Source organism: Cyprinus carpio, chromosome A10 (assembly GCF_018340385.1).
Source record: "Cyprinus carpio isolate SPL01 chromosome A10, ASM1834038v1, whole genome shotgun sequence".
NCBI lineage: Eukaryota > Metazoa > Chordata > Actinopteri > Cypriniformes > Cyprinidae > Cyprinus > Cyprinus carpio.
In genome coordinates, this window is record NC_056581.1 from 13,554,629 (window position 1) to 13,576,332 (window position 21,704).

Consider the following 21,704-nt stretch of genomic DNA (forward strand, 5'->3'; position numbering starts at 1 on the left):
TCTGTCAGAGAAGCTCTTTGAGGCACCATGCTGCAAGTGGCGCGTTTGCTCAGCGGCAAGAGGTGACATGCCGGTGTCGAAGACACAGATCAGGGTTAACTGCTCCTCATGGGTCAAGAGACCCTCCTCCCAGAAGCATGTTAACTGTAGAGTGTCGAGGTTGAACGCCTTTCTGTGCTAGCGAGCGTATGGGTGGGCGGAGAGCATATAGCAGTCCGCTATGAGCTGTTGGCTTGCAATCCAGGGGGGGGGAAGCCGCGGCACACAAGTTTTTTTTTCACAAGGAGCCTTGAAGTGCTGGTGTGGCCTGGCAGGTGTCCGCAGCCACGTGAAAGGCGGAAGAGGACTGTGGAGGGGGGGCCATCAGAGGTCAGGTGCACGTTATAGCGCCGAGCTCCACCAGGATCCGTGCCACACGGTTAGCTGGGGCTCTCGTTGAGACGCCGAGGACGGGGATGTTGCATGCGCCGTGTCCGATGTCTGACCATCAACAGTCGGCACCGGCCTGCTTCACCAGGAGCTTCACTATTCCCAAATGGCCTTTCCAGGCAGCCAGGTGTAGCGCCGGGTCCAGGTCGTCTGTTACCTTTTTACATGGACGTCAGCTCAACCGACTCCGACTTAGCAAGACCCTCACCACATCTCCTGTCCGTGGTGGCAGGCGATATGCGTCGGCGTGCGTCCCTGCGTCCCTGAGCGGTCGATTTCGTTAATAAAAGCACAGCAGGTGAAGTTCTAGGGTAGTAAGCGGGTGATCAGGGATTCCAAAGGGAGTCGCTTCTGTAGCTGCTGCAAGTGCAGGAGGTGTGTATCTTGGTCCTCAGATCCTTGGCGTTTGACAGTTTTGTGCAAGTCTTGCGGCTCAGGGAGAGAATCTCAGTACACTCCCTGTCAGCCTGCTTTTGTCAGCGGCCAGGTGGAGGGGCGTGGCTCACGTGAATATGGGGCAAATTGTAGGGTTCTTTAGCAGTTAAGTCTAAGTACAGCAGAAAACTTTACTGAAAAAAAGGAAGGAGAGAAAAAGAAGAAGGATCCTCATGTGCCAGGCCTCACTGCGAAGTGGAGCAGGTTGCTGCCGCCCTCCAAGAGCAAATCAACATCTTGAGGCTGGAGGATCTTCATCAGCTGGCGATGTCCTCCGTGCGACATGGCTTCACAAAGTTTCTTCTTCTGTAACTCACTGGAGTCTGTTGTACATAAACACAGTGAACAACAATAAAAATTAGTGAAAAGAATTTTATGGCACACTGATTAGAATTTTACGATTGTCAGATTCAGCAAGTTTCCCCTCAACATATCTCTGATGATCAATAATATTTGTAAAACCAAATCCAAAATGGGTAACATAACGAAAAACAAAAACCAACTCAAAATAAAACAGAAAACTAAATAATAAAAAAACACTCAAACAAAAATCAAAGCACAACAAAAAAGAACAAAATGAATAAACCAAACAACTAAAAAAAAAGAAAATAACAAAATAAGCAAAAAAACAAACAGAAGCTAAACAAAAAGCAACAAGACAAATAACAAAAAATAAAATACCCTTATGCATATAGTACAAAAAAATAAAAAAATAAATACTGGCAAGATGCTACTGTGGTTTTCTCTTACCATTTTACAGCATTTTCTTTCTCAAAGGACAACGTAATCGAGCCTTGGGATGAGAAAGCTGAGTCGACAGAGGAGATGCCTGACAGTCTCTTGCTGGTGTTGTCTTTGCTCTCAAGGGGACTCTTCTTTGACATTGCTAAAACAACTGCGAGACAAGCCGGAGTCAATCTGAGACAGCAGCTCAGACAGGCTGTAATCTTTTCTCAGGTAACATGGCTGACTTCGGCCTCACTGGCTTCTGGTTGTTTGTCTGTATCTGAAGTAGAATAGATTGTTTGTAAGAGAACATTTAATCAACAATCACGATTAAGCAACCATGTTTTCATATTTTAGAAACAATGGAGGGAGCCAATAAATGAATAAATTCGCTGACCGTAGATGCAAACAGTTAATTCTAATATGTAACATTTTTGACAGATGAAGGGCAGTGTATTCTTCCTAAAATAAACTGTGGTTATACGCTGTCACAGAAAATGACAAAAGGGTTCTGTGTAAAATGCAATGCAGTTTTTGGTGGCATTCTCTCTTACTGATGAAAGACTGTCATCTTGGTAAAACATTTACACTATGTACTTAGACTAAAACAAACAAATAGCAAAGAGTTGCCTAATAACTGATGGACAGGAAGTCTAAACCTCATTGGAGGTCAATCTAAATGAATCATATGCCACATAACTTGCTGGAAACAGTGCTTTACGTGATACACAGTAGTGATATCGGAACAAGATTAGTTAAGAATCATGCATAGCTATACATCTGAAATTACCTGTTCACTGGAGGCGGGGGGGCAGGGCAAGGGGAACAGTCTGGTTCTGAAGAAATGGAAGCTCTGGACTCATCATGAGGTTTGGTGCACAGCTCCTCAACCTCTGACGTGATCTCTGCCGGAGCAAGTGATCAATGTTTCAATGAACAAAATTTATTTTTTTATTTTATTTATTTATTTATTTTTACGGAAGCTCTGGTATTTATAGAAATAGTTCCTGAAGTTACAAAACCTATTCAGTATTAAAATGCATTGAAGAACAGTAAAGGCTAATTGTGTCTTTGTTGGTCTGGTTGCCTGGCATATTCTGTCATATCACTGTTGCAGTGCAACTCTGGTTCCTGTGACTCAGCACATTCATTAATGGTGTGATCGAAGTGAGAGCCACTCACCTTGAAAACTGGGGTCGGGCTTCAGGGGAATGTGCCCAGCATTTCTGCATAAGGTACAGGAACCCTGAGCAGGGCCTGGGGACGACTGCGGGGAATGAGGCTGAGATCCGGACGAATGCCCTTCACTACCTTCACCATTATGTGCAGGATGTTATTCTCTCCTATGAAACCAACAGAGCAAAATAAATAACATTAGTTTATTTGCCACGCAACAAAAAATAAAAACTGAGTTTCCAAATTAAAACAGAGTGAAACACACAAAGTCATATTTTACCACCAAAATCAACAGAAAAAAAGGAAAATTTATTTATATTACTCTTCTTTTATTATTTTTTTTAATATTATGTTTGTTTTTTTGTAGTGCATTTCCCTTAAATCCTCATTTTTAACAGATCTGAAATGTTTTTCTTCTTTTATTATTTTTTTTAATATTATGTTTGGACCATGTTTTTTTTTTTTTTTAAGTAAAATGATCATAAATTAAATGCAATACAACAAATTCTACAGTGATGTGTAAGTACTGCACTTTATATTAAATTTAAATTATATACTGATTTTTTTATAACAATATATTAAACTATACTAGTAAACATGGAGGGAGCCTTAACTGAAATAATTTTTTTTTTTTTTTTTAAATAGAGTTTTGTTTCTTTATAATTGTTTTTTGGGAGTGGTATACGACATGGAAAAAAAAATCAACAAGATCCTGAAGATATTTTTTCATAAGACCAGGAAAAAAAAACTCTAAACTGCTTATTTCATATCCTTTGATTTCAACTTTCATTGTAAATCAGTATTTTATTTATGTTCCTTTTGGAAGGTTTGTTTGGTAGCCAACTGATTCCATTCACTGATTCCAAACACAACCATTTTGTCTGTCTTGACAAAAAACTATTTTTTCCATTCTTTCACACTGAATTCTTTTGGTTACTTAAAAAAAAAAAAAAAAAAAAAAAAAAAAAAAACAGATTTACCTGGAAATCACAACATGATAAACACAGAACCACTCCTTCACGGAGCCAGTTAGATTGAAATGAATGCCAAAAAAACGTTTACGGGATCTGATGCCGCCCATAGTGAAGATAAACAATAATAAGGTTTTCCAGACACACTTGTCTTACCTTGATATGGCTTCTTCTGAGTGAGGATTCCCCAGATAACAATGGAAAAACTGAAACAACACACATGTGTTAGTCAACACTGACTTAACCATTAAAGGTGGTTTTGACAAACAGAAGCTGATCTCATGTTTCAGTTACAATTTACACAATGACAGCAATCCAAAATGCCTGACCTGTACACATCGTGTTTAGTGTCAGAGATTCTGTCTTTTTCAATGATCCTTTCTGGAGGAAGGTAGGCGATGGTGCCACAAAACCCGTCACGGCTAATATCGTCGTTCCTGGCAAAGCCATTCCACCTTGCCAGACCAAAGTCAGAAATCTAAAATAAAGAACACAAAGTATTCAGCAAAGGTTAATTCTTTATATTTTAATGGTATCACTATTTAAAACCAGGTTAGGTTTTATGCAAGTGTTATTTATTTCCAGAAAATCATGTTCGATGTCACCTACAGTTAGGTGGGGAAGCCCTGATTTTTCTGTAAATGTGTGCACGCATATGTAGGCGTGTGTGTGCCAGCCCTTCATTAACACTGCCTTGCTTTAGCTTGCTCAGACTGGTCCAGGATGCGTGTTTACATCCAGCCTTTTCAATCCGACGATTCCCACCCATCCCTCGTGACACCTGCTTACTCATCTATGGGAAGGCTGGATATAAACGGGATAAAGCATGGGAAAGCTTTTCAACCCACAGGGAATTTTCTGGATAGGTATGTGGGGACTGAAAAGAAAATGAAAGGTGTGCCCTTCCCCCCATTACTTTTGAAATCCTTACGAATTTTCATGATCTGACACGGTCGTCAACACGAGATTAAGATTAAAATCCATCACGCTGACAGGATGTTTTTCTGAACATGAAACACATAATCTAGATAAATGTAGCTGTTTATTTTTTTTTTTTACAGTGAAATTGACTTTTAATTTGATCCAAACATCATAATCTTTCCTTTATGATAATTTAGAACAGAGTTTAAAAAAAAAATGCTAGGGGTTCACTAATTAAACTCTACTAATAATTTTTTTTTTTTTAAATGTAAAATTGAAATAAAACATTTTAAAATGAAACCATTGGGGGAAAAAAACGTTAAATAATAATACATATTTTATTTGTTTACCTGCAGTGAACCATGAACGTGAATTTGTTTTAAAAAAATCTCTTTATCAAAGGGTTTCAGCTTAACTCCTAATAAATAAATTAGTAAATAAACAAATAAATAAATCCATCCAAACAAACAAATAAATAAATAAATAAAAAATCAATACATTTAATGAATGAAATGAATTAAAGAACACAAAAGAAGGTCATCTGAACTGTTTTGGGAAAAAAAATATTTAAATATGGCGTTAAGTCATTTTTCTTTTTTTATGTGTTCCACAGAAAAAAGAAAGTTTGGATCAACAGGAGGGTTTGTAAATGTGTCTACTTTTGCATTATGTAGGTGTTTTATGTAATTGCTGGATGAAAGCAGTGCCGTTTACTCAGGTAGTGATGAATCACTTGTACTGAAGTTTTAATGTAATTAATCACCTGTGATTGATTCCTTGGAAGTTCTAAACCGTGAGCAATAAAGTCACCACCTTTTAATATAACAGTAAAAGAGTCAAGGCCTCATCATGACCAGACGTGGCTCGCTCTGGCTCACCTTGATGTGGTAGTGTGCGTCCAGCAGGATGTTGGCAGGTTTAAGGTCGAGATGAAGGAGGGGTGGGTTCATGCAGTGCAGGAAGTTCATCCCCACCGACGTCTCGTGGATGATACGGAAACGCAGCTCCCAGGGCAGTGGCTCCGAGGCCAGCAGAGTTTCCAGAGAGCCCGTCTCCATGTACTCCATCACTAGTCCCTGCGGATCGCTGCAGATGCCGTATACGGGGAGGATGTAGCGGAACTTAGCCGCCTCCATCTTTTTGGCCTCCTCTAAAAGTTCGGCACGTTCCCTAAACGACAAAAAAACTAATCAGTTAAAAAGTCACACCTGTCGTGGAATGCAAATGGCATTTATTCTGTAAGGAATGTGATAACATGGGAGGGATCCAGCTGGATTTTAGCTGGATAGCTAGCAACACACCCCATTAATTAATAAGAGCAATAAATCACAGAAAGACGCTTCTACACAAACAACAAGGGAAGGTACTAAAACCCGTTGGACCTGAGCACAAGCTGACTCATTCATATTGTCCGGAAGCATTTTATGAACAATAACACAATGTTTTTTAGCTATGGGCTAAATTTCCTTTATGAAATATAGACGGGGCATCTGAAGCAGCGTTCATGCACACACAAAACAGGTTTATGAGTTTTACAGTATATTTATCTGACTTCATCTTTTTAATTACATTCCAGTTTTTAAACACTGATAGATATGGGATTGTATGAATGGTTCTCTTGTACTTTGTTCTTACACAAATCCTTTTATTAGTAACTACTCAGACAGAAGTCAGACATGGAGGTCACATTTTTCAAAGGAGTTTACGATCTGTTTGCTTAGTTAACAGCACCAAGAAAAGGCCAAAAGATCTCTCAACCATGTAACACAAGAAATCAAGCAGAAATATTAAACAAAAAAACTTGCAATATTAAAAAGTCTGCGTGTAAAAGTGATTTTTATTACTCATATGATGTCAACGCTTAAGCCAAAGTGGCCACATTGTTCCCCAAATATTTTAGCATGCTCTAAATAAATAATTAAATATTTTCAAGAATATAAATAAAATGCATTTTAATATACTTTATGTTGATATTATCTACAGAAATAAAACTAGTTTTAATAAAGCTGAGGGAAAGCATAACTCTTAATAAATAATGTACATGTTAATAAAATATATTCAAAAAAAAAAAAAATTTGTTTTAGTATATTACTGTTCATGTAGAAAATCAATTAAAAATACAAAGGGAATGCAAAACTCCTAATTAATAAATAATAAAAAAAATCTAATTCCTAAAAGAGTGTGGTAAGAAACAGTGCAGCAATTTTCACAAGGATGGACAAGTGGGAGGGGGAAGATTAACAGGGAGTTCGGAGGTAAATGTAAAAAACGACCCATTCTACTACCCTGCACTATTCTGTTCTGCCACCCTTTTCAGCTCAACAAAAGCTGTTCTTTTCTTAAAAAAAAAAAAAGGACTGATCCAGTTCGACCGGTTCGGCAACTCTGCAAAAAAAAAAAAAAAAAAACGGAGGCCTGGTGGAGCACAGGAGGACAAAGCCTGCTTTTAAGCCTGTGCCCTGTTTAGATGGGGGAGGCAAATTAGAATTCTCGTACCTTCGGATCTTAGGTGCTGATAACCTCCCGTGGTGGTGAGGGTCACATGGAACAACATTCACTGGATTTCTATCAGATTCTTTTGTTTTTCCTCCTCAAGCTTGGTGACGCAAAGTGACATCTGCATGAAGAGTTCAAAAGGAAGTTCTGCAGGAGGACGTGCTAGATTACAGCTGTTTGTCACACTTGATGTGACCCTGATAACCACGCCTGATCAAATATTTCAGCATTAACGACCTGTTGACATATCCCTTTGTCAAAATAATTCCCATTACATATCAAAGTGCTACATATCAATAGCGCCTATTCTACATTATAGGGCCAGAGGAGTCCAAAAAGACACGCATAACAATACAATTAGCCTGGGATAATAATACATGCACCTGTATTCATCCTCATCCAAGGCTACTGAAACATTTACGGTCGAAGAAAATCATATATCACCTTAGATCATATATCATGTCATACTAGAGTGCAATTCATAATGTCTAAACTAAAGCAATTATCACAATAAGTAGTCTAAATATTGTGTTTTCATGCAGACGGTTTCAGAAAGAACCAGTTTTAAACTATATCTCACATAAATGTGTGCTTATTAATGGGTTGACTAGTGACTCAAGACCTCAGCATCATCCACAACTCTGGAACATAATAAGTCATTTTAAATAAATTTAACAGACTTTCAATATAAAGTGCAATGAGGAAGAACGGAAAAGGTAATATACGGTTATGCTCATGATTAAAATATGAGGGTGAATTTATATATACATACACACTCTACTATTCAAAAGTGTGTGGTCAGTTAGATTTTTCTTTTTTTCAATGATACATTAAATCATTTAAAAAGTGGCCAGACTTGAACATAAAAAAAAAATAAATAAATAAATAAAATGCTGTTCTTTCTATTCATCAGAGAATCCTGAGACAGTTTCAACATAATTATTAAGCAGCACAACTGTTTTCAACAATGTTAATAATAATTAATATTTCTTGAGCACTAAATCAGTATATTAATGATTTTTGAACGATCATGTGACACTGAAGCCTGGGGTATTGGCTGCTGAAAATTCAGCTTTGCCATCACAGGAAAAAATTAAATTTAAAATAGATTAAAATGAAAAACAGTTAGCCTATTTTAAATTGTAATAATATTTAACGATATTACTGTTTTTACTGTATTTTCATTAAATAAATGCAGCCTTAAGGAGCATAAGAGACTAAGTTTTTTATAGACTGTTAAATTTTTAAATCACAGTATCATTAAGTGGCCCATTCATTGCAAATACATAAATAAACTTTAATCATAATAAAAAATACATGAAATATTCAACATTTCTATCACCCTATATAAATATAACCAGTAGTAAAATGTTACGCGTGTGACTGCAACATCTGTGTGCATGCCAAACTTCTGGGTTATTTCTATATATGGAAGGTTACTGGGAAACAGGCTCACATACAGTCACTCCTTATCATGCCAAGACAGAGTTAAAGTGTAAAATGCTTTAGTGTAAATGCAAGTCTTTAGACAGATGTTGAGCCATATTCAAGGTGTCTTAATGTGTTCGTGTGTATATTTGGTGAGGCGGGGGTCATAATCATAGCTTGAGGCAGTATATTATTGCAGTTTCCTGACAACAACACGTTGAGGGGCAGCGTCTTTTCGCGTGCGAGCATAACAAATGTTAACATGAACCAAACCTTAGTCCCATGAACATTAACATACATACACACACCTAAAAAACATGCACGTGGACAAAAATGGTTATACTATAAATCAGTTTTGATTTAAAATAAATAATGGATTTTAAAATAAATCATGTATAAACAAACCAATGGATATCAGTTCATATCCAAACAAACTGATGTTAAAGCATATCTCCAGTATATGACATTCTCAAATTATGGATTTCATGTCACAAAAATACAATTCTCTTGCCCTTCATGTGACTGTGGTTAAGAAACACACAAACTTAGACACTTTAAACACACTTCAAAGAAGCCTGAAAATGTAAAATACTCAAAAAATGCACTTACTTGTCATCTGAATGAAGGCTAGGAGGGCACTTGATCGCCAACCATGTTTTCCACTGCATATGTCGTACTTTGTACACCTGTCCGAAGCCGCCGGAGCCAATCTTTTCCCAACTCCCAAACTCTGAAGCTTCAAAAGTTTTCAGAAGTCCCATAATCCCTGGGGAATTTTCTGGGACGTCCATTTTTCAAGTTGTTAAATAAGATCCTGTGCAATCTGGATTCTCGTTTTCACATAAAAAGGTTTTCCGTCAAAGACAAACAGGTTGTGAACGGTTCCTTGTTTTTTTTCCCCTGTCTGTATAGACGGCTTCAGTCTGGCCCTACCCCTCTGTTCAGGTAAGGGGTGGGAGGGGCCTAATGACATCATTTCCTGAGCCTGGAACACACAAAGTGGCATAGAGTCAATTGGCCAATCTAGTCCTATGACACATGTACCCGTTTATAAGCTAAAGGGCAATTGATGACACCCATCAAGCACTGTTTGTCCACTGTTTCAACTTCTCTGCATCTAATATAGTGCCAGAAGTTACAAACTTCTCAACTTTCTGCTCATAAAGCATGGGAACTGTATTTGACACGGTAATCCAAGCTTAAGGAATGCTGGTTATCACCCAACACCTTTATAACCTGAGATCACAAGAATGTTAAAATCGTCTCTTAACCCTCTAGAGAAATACACAAGTTCTCTAGGATTACTCAACAATGTCCTAGTTATGTGATACGGCTAAAATGAGTCGTGTGGAATGGAAAAAAACTCATCTAACCTATTCATAGACAAGTTTATATTAGCCAGAGGTTCAAGCATGCGTGAACTCAGTTTACATTAATCTACACATAATAGTTTAGCCGTAGCTTCAGGGTAACATAAACTCATTTTACATTGACCTGTTTGAGTTTGCTCCCACCAGACCTTCAAAATCACCTCGCACTACAATTAAACTACACTACACATTAAAGTGAGTCACATCGCCTACTTTTCAGATCCATTATGACTCCATGGATTATAAGGTAATTCATTTTACATAAATGTAACAAATTTCTCCCTTCAGGTTTTTAAAAGCCATGTAGGCGGTATTTCTGTGATTTTTAACAAATGGGAATATATTTTTAATATTTGACGTATAAAGTCATTTGTAAGGCCTCTAAATTATCAACATGATCAAAACTTTGCTGAAAAACCTGTTGCATGCAATCTACTACATGCTTTCTGTCATCTGATTAATAGTTCATACTTTTTAGTAAGTAAAATTATTTTTAGTACATAATTCTACACATATCCACCTTCTTTTTGCTGTGAGATCATTAATGAATTTTATAAAGGAATAAATTTTATATCATTAGTAGCTAATATTTCAAGATAAACATTTAGGAGACTAAACCAACCTAGGTTTCATTGTATAGCCATAAATAATTTTTTTAGAAAAATCTTATTAAAATGTAAAGTATCAGCAGACTTCTGAGAAATGTTTATTTGTACATATCTCAATCATAATTGTATTGCATTCTAATTAAAACTACAGAGCTTTGATCATAAAACTTGGCAACATCTGATAAATGCACTTAATTGCATGTTGTTGCTTAGCTTCGGCCTCTGAATAAAGTTGAGGTGTTTTTCCTTCTCAAGTATGAGCTTCATATTCTCACTGCATCGTAATGTATTAAATATTACACAAAACACATACGCAACTTGAAATGTGTTTGGCTCACCCTAGTGGACATTTATTAGTACTACACTTATCGTAAGAGGTCGAAAAACGATGGGAAAACTAACCAGGCATAGATAAAAAAAAAAAAAAAAAACGTGGGTAGTGCATTTGTACCATAAGAGTAAGATAAGTTGACTTGTTAAGGGTATTAGAGTTAGTTCTATGTACGTGTTTGAAGTTACGTGTGTTCAGCTTAGTGATCATTTATATCATGGCACTTTACATGAAAGCAGCAGAGATTCTTGAGAAAGTGGAGCTGAAAAAGGGTGCTGTGAAAACTCTGGTTTATGAGAGTAAATTTCAAGTAAGGGCTATTATATTTGTACCTCAGGCTTCTATAATTAAATCACATAGGGTGTAACTGGGTGTTTACATAACAAATACGGGGTAATTTAACAAAATGCCAGCTGAAGGTGCGTACAGTAAAATATTCAGTTTTACAAGTGATGTGTAACGTTACCTCGTTTTCTTCCCACGTGTCTGTCTCGTATTTCACCTGAAACTGTCTTCTTGGGAACCAAGTACACTACAGTCGTGGCCAAAAGTTTTGAGAATTACATAAATATTAGTTTTCAAAAAGTTTGCTGCTAAACTGCTTTTAGATCTTTGTTTCAGTTGTTTCTGTGATGTACTGAAACATAATTACAGGCACTTCATACGTTTCAAAGGCTTTTATCGACAATTACATGACATTTATGCAAAGAGTCAGTATTTGCAGTGTTGGCCTTTCTTTTTCAGGACCTCTGCAATTCGACTGGGCATGCTCTCAATCAACTTCTGGGCCAAATCCTGACTGATAGCAACCCATTCTTTCATAATAATTTCTTGGAGTTTGTCAGAATTAGTGGGTTTTTGTTTTGTCCACCCGCCTCTTGAGGATTGACCACAAGTTCTCAATGGGATTAAGATCTGGGGAGTTTCCAGGCCATGGACCCAAAATTTCAACATTCTGGTCCCCGAGCCACTTAGTTATAACTTTCGCCTTATGGCACGGTGCTCCATCGTGCTGGAAAATGCATTGTTCTTCACCAAACTGTTGTTGGGTTGTTGGAAGAAGTTGCTGTTGGAGGGTGTTTTGGTACTATTCTTTATTCATGGCTGTGTTTTTGGGCAGAATTGTGAGTGAGCCCACTCCCTTGGATGAGAAGCAACCCCACACATGAATGGTGTCAGGATGCTTTACTGTTGGCATGACACAGGACTGATGGTAGCGCTCACCTTTTCTTCTCTGGACAAGCCTTTTTCCAGATGCCCCAAACAATCGGAAAGGGGCTTCATCGGAGAATATGACTTTGCCCCAGTCCTCAGCAGTCCATTCACTATACTTTCTGCAGAAGTTCAATCTGTCCCTGATGTTTTTTTTTGGAGAGAAGTGGCTTCTTTGCTGCCCTTCTTGACACCAGGCCATCTTCCAAAAGTCTTCGCCTCACTGTGCGTGCAGATGCGCTCACACCTGCATGCTGCCATTCCTGAGCAAGCTCTGCACTGGTGGCACTCCGATCCCACAGCTGAATCCTCTTTAGGAGACAATCCTGGTGCTTGCTGGACTTTCTTGAACGCCCTGAAGCCTTCTTTACAAGAATTGAACCTCTTTCCTTGAAGTTCTTGATGAACCTATAAATTGTTGATTTAGGTGCAGTCTTAGTAGACACAATATCCTTGCCTGTGAAGCCATTTTTATGCACCGCACTGATGGCTGCACGCGTTTCTTTGCAGGTCACCATGGTTAACAATGGAAGAACAATGATTTCAAGCATCACCCTCCTTTTAACATGTCAAGTCTGCCATTCTAACCCAATCAGCCTGACATAATGATCTCCAGCCTTGTGCTCGTCAACATTCTCACGTGAGTTAACAAGATGATTACTGAAATGATCTCAGCAGGTCCTTTAATGACAGCAATGAAATGCAGTGGAAATGTTTTTTTTGGGATTAAGTTAATTTTCATAGCAAAGAAGGACTATGCAATTCATCTGATCACTCTTCATAACATTATGGAGTATATGCAAATTGCTGTTATAAAAACTTAAGCAGCAACTTTTCCAATTTCCAATATTTATGTAATTCTCAAAACTTTTGGCCACGACTGTAAGGTTCGATAAAACTGTGGATATGACGTCACGTTTATGATAGACTTCTCGTTCATTTCACCCTTAAAGGGGTCATATGATGCTTTTTTAAAGATCATTATTTTGTGTATGTGGTGTAACAGAATATGTTGACATGCTTTAATGTTAAAAAATACTGTACATTATTGTAGGTCCTCTAGGCCCCGCCTCTCTCAAACGTGTTGTTTTCTACAAAGTCCCCCCTTCTGACAAGCGCAGTCTGCTCTGATTGGACAACTGACCCAGTGCATTGTGATTGGCCGAACACTGCAAGCACTCGTCGGAAATGTAACGCACACCTTTCCATAATCGCAAGCTTCATCTTTCAAAATAAATGTAAAGACAGTTAATAATATCGTTCGTTTTACCATCAGTTCAAGCCGAAAGGGGAGTCGCGTGACAGACACAGTGATGATGCTCCACTGTGTGACCCCCTCTCTCTCTCTCTCTCTCTCTCTCTCTCTCTCTCTCACACACACACACACACACACACACACACACACACACACACACACACACACACACACGCCCGTGCACGCGCTAAACTCCTCATTTGAACAGTCAATAGCACTTACTTTAAAAACAAAACATACTTGCAGAAGCTGATTCAGAAGCGCCAGATTGTGTAGCAAAGTCTGAATTAACTGTTCTCCTAGGTTCATGAAACGGTCATCCATAAAATGCGTTGCTGTTCTGTTGTAAGTAATCTTAAAGCTTCCAAAATGCATCTACCTTCGGAAGGCCAAATAAAGTGTTTTTGCTTTCGCCTAGATATACACAGCATCTCACTGACATGGCTGCTTCAACACTAACTGCGGTTACTGAAACCACGCCTTCTTTCTTTGTGTGAACATTTGGGCGGCATTATGCAAATATTTCCACATAGTGATGTAGATACATGGGGGCGTGTTTGGATGAGGTGTTTTAGGGGGGTGTGGCAGAGTCTTAACTTTGATAAAGAATATCTCTGGATTTGAGACTTTAGTCTTTGCACCTTTACAGATCTTCTTCATGCACCAAGACCTTGTAACACTTCAAAGAGAAAGGAAAAATTTAAAGCGCATCATATGACCCCTTTAAGAAAACATTGTTTTTGTTTTTTCATCAGAATATCAAGCAGCTCTTTGCACTTGTGTGTGAGACACAGAAATAGGATTCATTTGGCTAAGGTAGACATCTCAGATTTAATCATCAAACCAAAAACCCCTGAATAGGGAACGAGATGCTGCGGTGACCTTCGAATAGACAAACATATGCTTCACTAACGTCACCGTATGGGAACACCTTCGGTGTGACGAATGTCTGAAGCCCTATACCATCTCGCCAATCCTATTGGCCAAATAGCGCTTGGCACCGCCCTACGCATGCGTACGCATCGTATACCCGGGCGCCGCGCGCTATTTTCGCTCAGATTTCATGAACTGAAGAGAAGAACGCTATCAGGTATGGAACGGCCGGGACCGCAGCATCTCGTTCCCTATTCAGGGAACTGTGGTTACATACGTAACCGAGATGTTCCCTTTCATAGGTCACTTCGATGCTGCGGTGACGTCACCGTATGGGAACCCTATACCATAACGCCTGACGTACCTGATAGCTGGGATCCAAGGAAGCATCTGCTCAAGCGGAGAGAACCCGGGAGCCAGGAGCCGTCCTTACATCCAGACTGTAAAACTTTATAAAAAGTGCTCGGTGAGGACCATCCTGCCGCAGCACAGATATCAGCCATAGAAGATCCACTGAGGGCCGCCTGAGAGGAAGCGACTGCTCTAGTGGAATGAGCTTTGACTCCTAGAGGCGAGGCGAGACCGCGCGCCTCATAGGCTAAAGATATTGCCTCCACCAACCAATGGGACATGCGTTGCTTTGTGACAGCATGGCCTCTATTCTTATGTCCAAAACAGACAAACAGCTGGTCGGACTCACGCCATGAGGCTGATCGATCGACATAAGTCTTAAGCGCTCTGACAGGGCAAAGACTTAGATCTTCTGATCCTATCCCAGCAGGGGGTAAAGCCTCCAGGACCGTCTGCTGAAAATGAAAGGGGTTCGAAGCGACTTTAGGGACATAATTAGGCCTCGGTCGCAGCAATACCTTCACAAAGCCTGGTGCAAAATCCATGCACGACGGCGAAACAGAAAGAGCCTGTAAATCCCCAACTCTCTTGAGGGAGGATAAGGCCATAAGAAGAACTGTCTTCAAGGTCAGGATTTTATCCGGTACGGTTTCCAAGGGCTCAAACGGATGTCCTGATAGACCTTGCAGTACAATAGATAAATCCCATGAGGGAACTCGCACAGGGCGGAAAGGCCTCAGCCGTCGCGCACCTTGTAAAAAGCGAGAGACCAGCGGATGACGGCCCACTGAAGCACCATCCATATATACGTGGTTAGCTGAAATGGCTGCCACATAAACTTTCAAAGTTGCTGGCGTTACACCATCAGAGAAAACGGTCTTGAAGGAACTCCAGTACTGAAGCCACTGGGCAGTAAACTGGGTCTATACTACGAAAACCACACCAGGTCGTAAACAGCTTCCATTTGAAAGCATATAAGCGTCTCGTAGATGCTGCTCTGGAATTCATAATAGTCTCGGAGGTTTCCGCAGAAAGACCGGGACATATTAACTCACTCCGCTCAGAGGCCACGCCCACAGTTTCCACAGATCTGGCCTCGGGTGCCAAATCATCCCTCGTGCTTGCGATAGTAAGTCCTGTCTGAGGGGAATCTCCCATGGAGAGCCCACTATTAGACTGACCAGTTCCGCAAACCACGGCTGTGTGGGCCACCACGGAGCCACCAGCAGCAGCTGCTCCACTCTGTCCAGCCGTATCCTGGACAACACCGCTGGAATTAAACGAATTGGAGGAAAAGCATACAAGCTGGTCCTGGGCCAATCGTGAGCTAACGCATCCAGGCCTAGGGGCGATGGAGGGCATAGGGAGAACCACAGCGGGCAATGCGTAGTCGTGCTCGACGCGAATAAGTCCACTCTCGCCTCTCCGAATATCTGCCATAAAAGGCTCACCGTCTGAGGGTGTAATCTCCATTCCCCCTGCTCCAGAGTCTGTCTGGATAGCAGATCCGCTCCGACGTTCAAACGTCCGGGGACATGAACTGCTCGGATCGATAGAAATCTGTTCCGAGACCAAAGAAGAATACTCCTCGCCAGCCTGCACAGGGGGCGAGAGCGTAACCCTCCTTGATGATTCAGGTATGACACAACCGCCATGTTGTCTGACCTGAGTAGTACATGACGGCCGGTCAGCAGATTTGAGAAATACTGGAGAGCTAGAAAGAAAACTGCCAGTGGTTCCAACCTGTTTATGTGCCAACCGCGTTGTGTCGCTGTCCACACTCCATGAGCTGGGCGCCCTTGACAAACAGCTCCCCAACCGGTCAAAGACGCGTCCGTCGTGACAGTCTCTCGGGAAGCACAAATCCCCAGCCGAACTCCGGCTAGAAGGAACTCGGTTGACATCCACTGTTTTATTGACATAACACACACTCCGTGTCACCGAAATCGTACGATGCGGAAAACAACGGGGTGAAATGTTCTGACTTTTCGTCCACCACTGAAAAGGGCGCATGTGAAGTAAGCCCAGACGAATTACAGGGGATGCCGCTGCCATCAGACCTAACAGCCTGAGACACAAACTCACCGTCACTGTGCGGCCTACTTTGAAGTGACGCACGCATGACGTGAGAGACTGAACGCGCGGGAGAGATAGTCTGGCTGTCATCGCGCGATAGTCCAAATCTATTCCCAGAAAGGTTATCCGTTGAGAGGGGATTAAAACACTCTTCTGGAAATTCGTGCATAAGCCCAGGCTTCTTAAATGATTCAGCACTAAATCTCGGTGAGAGAGTGCTTGAGTCTGTGATTGAGCTAGCACCAGCCAATCGTCCAAGTAATTCAACACACAAACGCCCTGGAGCCGCAACGGGGCCAGAGCTGCGTCCATGCATTTTGAAAAAGTTCGGGGAGCCAGGGCTAAGCCGAACGGAAGAACACGGTATTGATACGCTTTGCCCTCTAAAGAGAATCTGAGGAACTTCCTGTGTCTCTTGATGATCTGAATATGAAAATATGCATCCTTCAGATCGATCGTGACAAACCAAGTGTTTGGTTGAATCTGAGACAAAATGGACTTTACCGTTAACATCCTGAATTTGCTCGTCCTGAGTGCAAGATTCAAACGGCGTAGATCCAATATGGGTCGCAAACCGCCCCCTTTTTTTGGTACAACAAAATAGCGGCTGTAAAAAACTGACTCCATCTGAGAGGGGTGTACTTCTTCTATAGCCCCTTTCTTCAGCAGAGCTGTCATTTCTTGCCGCAGCACCGCGACTTCCTCTGGTTTCACAACCGTGGGAAGAATTCCGCGGAAAGGAGGCGGGCCTTTTCGAAACTGAATGGTGTATCCGAGACGAAATCGTGCGTAACACCCATTGCGAAATGCCGGGCAAGCGTTCCCACGCGGCCCGAAATAGCGTCAGTGGTTTCAAGGTTTCCGCCTTTTTCAGCGTTTTCATACGCGTTAACATGCCCGAATACGGAAAGCTCGCGGCGTCCGTAAGCCGGGGAAGCGCGTGCGTCAAATCCGCTGCATCTCGTTGTGTATAATCCTGAAGCGTGTCCACGGCAGGAATTAATCCAACAAGATGAACATCGGGCTCTGCCGCTAGCGAAAAAGCGGCGGCTGTATGAGCCGTCATAAACGGGCCGTCTTTGCCAGACCCTTGTAGCGTTCCTCGGATTCTGAAGGCTGAATCGCGCAGAGTGTCTGAGGAAACGCCTGACATGGTTACTCGATCCAATGCTGCTCGAAGCGCCTTTTGCGGCGAGACAGTCAATGTTAGAGCGTGGGGACTGCAGTGAGAGGGTTGGATGCGCAAAAACGGTCCAATAGCGCTCTCTAGCGGAGGGCACAGTCCCTGGCAAGCAGCGAGAATATCAGGAGCTGCTATTAGGAGCCCGAGAGCGAGAGGTATTAGCCGCCGAACTCAGGTCTAATCTTTTCCGCTGTCGCTGGCGAGCTGGTGGAAAAGCCTTAGGACCCCAGTCCTTACGAGGGGGGCGCCATAGGCGAAGGCTCTTCCCGTGAGGCAGCCCGTTGGCGGTTTGAAGAGGTTGAACGAGACCGCGCGGGCGCCTGCCGCCGTTCAGTCTCTCTGGGTCTGCGTGGAATCAGCTGGCGGAAAGCGGCTGATTGCTGTTTCGCTGCCCTAAATTTATCCACCACCGACGTAACTGCCTCTCCAAACAAACCGTCCTTAGAAATGGGCGCGTCCATGAGAAAAGATTTATCCTTTTCTTTGATATCGGTGAGATTCAGCCAAAGGTGGCGCTCGACCGTAATCAAACCAGCCACGGAACGGCCCACTGCCCGAGCAGTATGTTTGGTAGCGCGTAGCGCCAAATCCGTTGCCCGACGCAGCTCTTTCACAGCCTCGGGTGTGATGCCCTCCCCCTCGTCGAGATCCTTTAAAAGCTCCGCTTGGTAGGCCTGGAGGACCGCCATAGAGTGGAGCGATGCGGCCGCCTGGCCAGCAGCCATGTAAGATTTCCCGACGAGGCTAGACGTGACTCGACACGCCTTCGAAGGAAGGAGGGGGCGAGACTTCCATGCCGTGGCCGAATTAGGCGCCAGATGTTCGGCGAGAGTCTCCTCAACCGGAGGCATCGCTGTATAGCCACGGTTCGCCATATCTGAAATGGTGGCGAAATCCGCAGCCGCAGCGTTCGTGATGCGCGCCGAGTAGGGCTGCTTCCAGGACCTCGAAACCTCCTGGTGGAGGTCCGGGAAAAAAGGCAGGGGCCTACGGGGCTGCGCGGGAGCACGACTAGTCAAAAAAAACGGTCGTCCAGCTTAGATGAAGGTTGGGCCTCGGCCTTCTCAACCTCCCAGTCCAGTCCCAGCTTACCCACCGCACGAGAGACCACATCCAACAGCTCGCTGTAGGAGGGAGAGACGCGCTTCTCCTGTCCGCTAGGAGGGAGAGGGCTGTCCGTATCTGCCACGAAGTCCTCAGACTCCGAAGCCGCGGTGGATAAGACGTCGTCGTCGAACTGCCCACAACCGAAGGAGATAGCATCGTATGCCTCCGGGGTGGGCTGTAAACCCCCGTCCGAGAACACAACGGGTTCGACGAAGGTGGCATCCTGCACTCGGGTAGGGGAGAGCGAGCGATGTGGAGAAAACTCCAGCGCCGCGCTGTCGTCGTAAGTGAGGTCGCACATGTCTCCCCAAGCCATCGCCTCGTGCGGTGCCTCGGCAGCCGCAGAAGCGACACGGCGGGGGTTAGACGCGGGGGGCGACCTTGGAAAACACTTCTACCCGCGAGCGCAGTACTTTAAGTCGCAGGCCATCACAGTGGGGACAAGAGGAAAGGCCACTAAGCGCAGACTGCGCGTGATGTAATCCCAAACAGACTACGCACCTTTCGTGAGTATCTCCCTTAGTGATGAACCTGGTACACGGTTCCTTGCACTTTCGAAAGCTCATCGCGTCCGCGAAGAGGAGTTAACACTGCTCGAGAAAACCGCTATGAACGCAAGATGATTCCAGGGCACAGATGATTCTCTTTCCTGAAGGAAATGAAATCTGAGCGAAATAGCGCGCGGCGCCCGGGTATACGATGCGTACGCATGCGTAGGGCGGTGCCAAGCGCTATTTGGCCAATAGGATTGGCGAGATGGTATAGGGCTTCAGACATTCGTCACACCGACATTTGGCTAAGGTAGACATCTCAGATTTCACAACCACCTTTAAAACCCTGTAAACTTAGGATTCATTTGGCTAAGGTAGACATCTCAGATGTTATCCTCACCTGTAAAACCCTGTTTCCGGTGCGTCATAGATGTGTCGCTGTGTGTAACCCAGGTGCTGGTGTATGACCTCCTCATCGGTCACGGGGTGAAATGTGGGGGCACCTGGAAGACGATGATGTTGAAGCATCGCTCCAGACTACAAGCTGCCTTGGCAAGAATCAAAGTCAAGAGAAAAGTCAGTCGAAATCAAGACCTGCTGCCCTCCAGTTTCCAGCAGACTCAGGGTAATGTAAACATCAATTATTTGTATATATAACATATTAATGTAGTGGTTTTAATATCAGTGATAATTTATATACCGGTAGATAGATAAATATATATACACTGCCGTTCAAAAGTTTGGGATCAGTAAGATTTGTAATGTTTTTTTTTTGTTTGTTTTGTTTTGTTTTTTAATAAATGCTGTACATTTAAACTTTTTATTCATCAAATAATCTTGAAAAAAGTATCACAGTTTCTAAAAAATATTAAGCAGCACAACTGTTTTCAACATTGATAATAAATCAGCATATTAGAATGATTTCTGAAGGCTTATGTGACACTGAAGACTGCAGTAATGATGATGAAAATTCAGCTTTGCATCACAGGAATAAAATAGATTTTAAAATATATTAAAATAGAAAACCGTTATTTTAAATGGTAATAATATTTAAAAATATTACTGTTTTTTTGGTCAAATAAATGCAGCCTTGATGTGCAGAAGAGACTTATTTAAAACACATTAAAAGTCTTACTGATCCCAAACCTTTGAACAGCAGTGAATATATTAAGACCATTGTATATTCTGCTATTGGTAGATTCTGGAAAGGTTCATTTTTATGTTCTATCGCTTTGTGTGGGTGAACACTCTGAAAACAGCTCTTGATGATGTCATGGACTATTTCAAAAGAGAGGGATTTTCATATCAAGGAACAGCAAGCTGGTAAGTTGTCCTCTGCATGTCACGCAACATTTCGAGTAACTTCTCCAGCGTACAGCTTTAGAATGACATGAAGGAAAGTAGATGATGACTGAATGTTGCCTGAACAATTTCTTTAAAAGTGCACTTCCAGTGATAGATTTTTATTTTTATTTTTAACCAATTATTTCCAGTTTCTTCGTTTCAGGGTTGAGAATCTCGATTTTCTGTCTGGGAAGACATCTCTGTGTGATCTACCTCTCCTAGTTTTCAGTGCAAAAACAGACTTTCACAATCACTTCCTTTATAAAGCAGGACACATTATATTGCAGGACAAGGTAGAACATTATACTAGACCTAGGCCTACCTACAGTTTGCAAAACATGAAATGAGACAAATATCATGTTATCTTGCTTCCCGTTCATGTTCAATGTTTCTGTAGGCCAGCTGTCCACACCTCAGAGTTGGCAGCAATGTCACTGATGCTTGTGCAGCTCCAGGGAACAAAACCAGCCATCTAGCTGCCATAATGAAAAATAAAGGGTATTTGACTTAATATCTTATACTGAAGAATAAGGGTTTGGACATAATTATTAAATATGTATATATATGTGTGTGTGTGTGTATATATATATATATATATATACACACACACACACATATATATAATATATACATACATACTTTTAGTATATTTTAATTTATATGTTTTATTGAATTAAAATAATTGACTTAATGTGCAAAAGGAAGTTGTTTGTATTTGATCTTGATGCCAAACGTCTGTCCACCATGAGCACTCTTCTCCTTTGTACCGGGGTCACGTCATCAGCTGGCCAATCAGGATTTTCTGAAAGTAGATCCACAGAGCTCAAGAGCACAAGGAAGTCCAGCATATCCTGGGGACCCCTCCTGCAGTGAATTCTTTATTTAGAAATGTGTGAGTTTTCTATCATGCATTGAACGCCA

General features: G+C 41.9%; 2 pseudogenes; one reads left to right on the forward strand and one right to left on the reverse strand.

Moving 5' to 3' along the window:
• Positions 1 to 487: 487 nt before the first annotated feature.
• LOC109097230 lies at positions 488 to 9,592 on the reverse strand (annotated as a pseudogene).
• Positions 9,593 to 11,108: 1,516 nt separating this feature from the next.
• LOC109097236 lies at positions 11,109 to 21,677 on the forward strand (annotated as a pseudogene).
• The last annotated feature ends 27 nt before the right edge of the window (positions 21,678 to 21,704 follow it).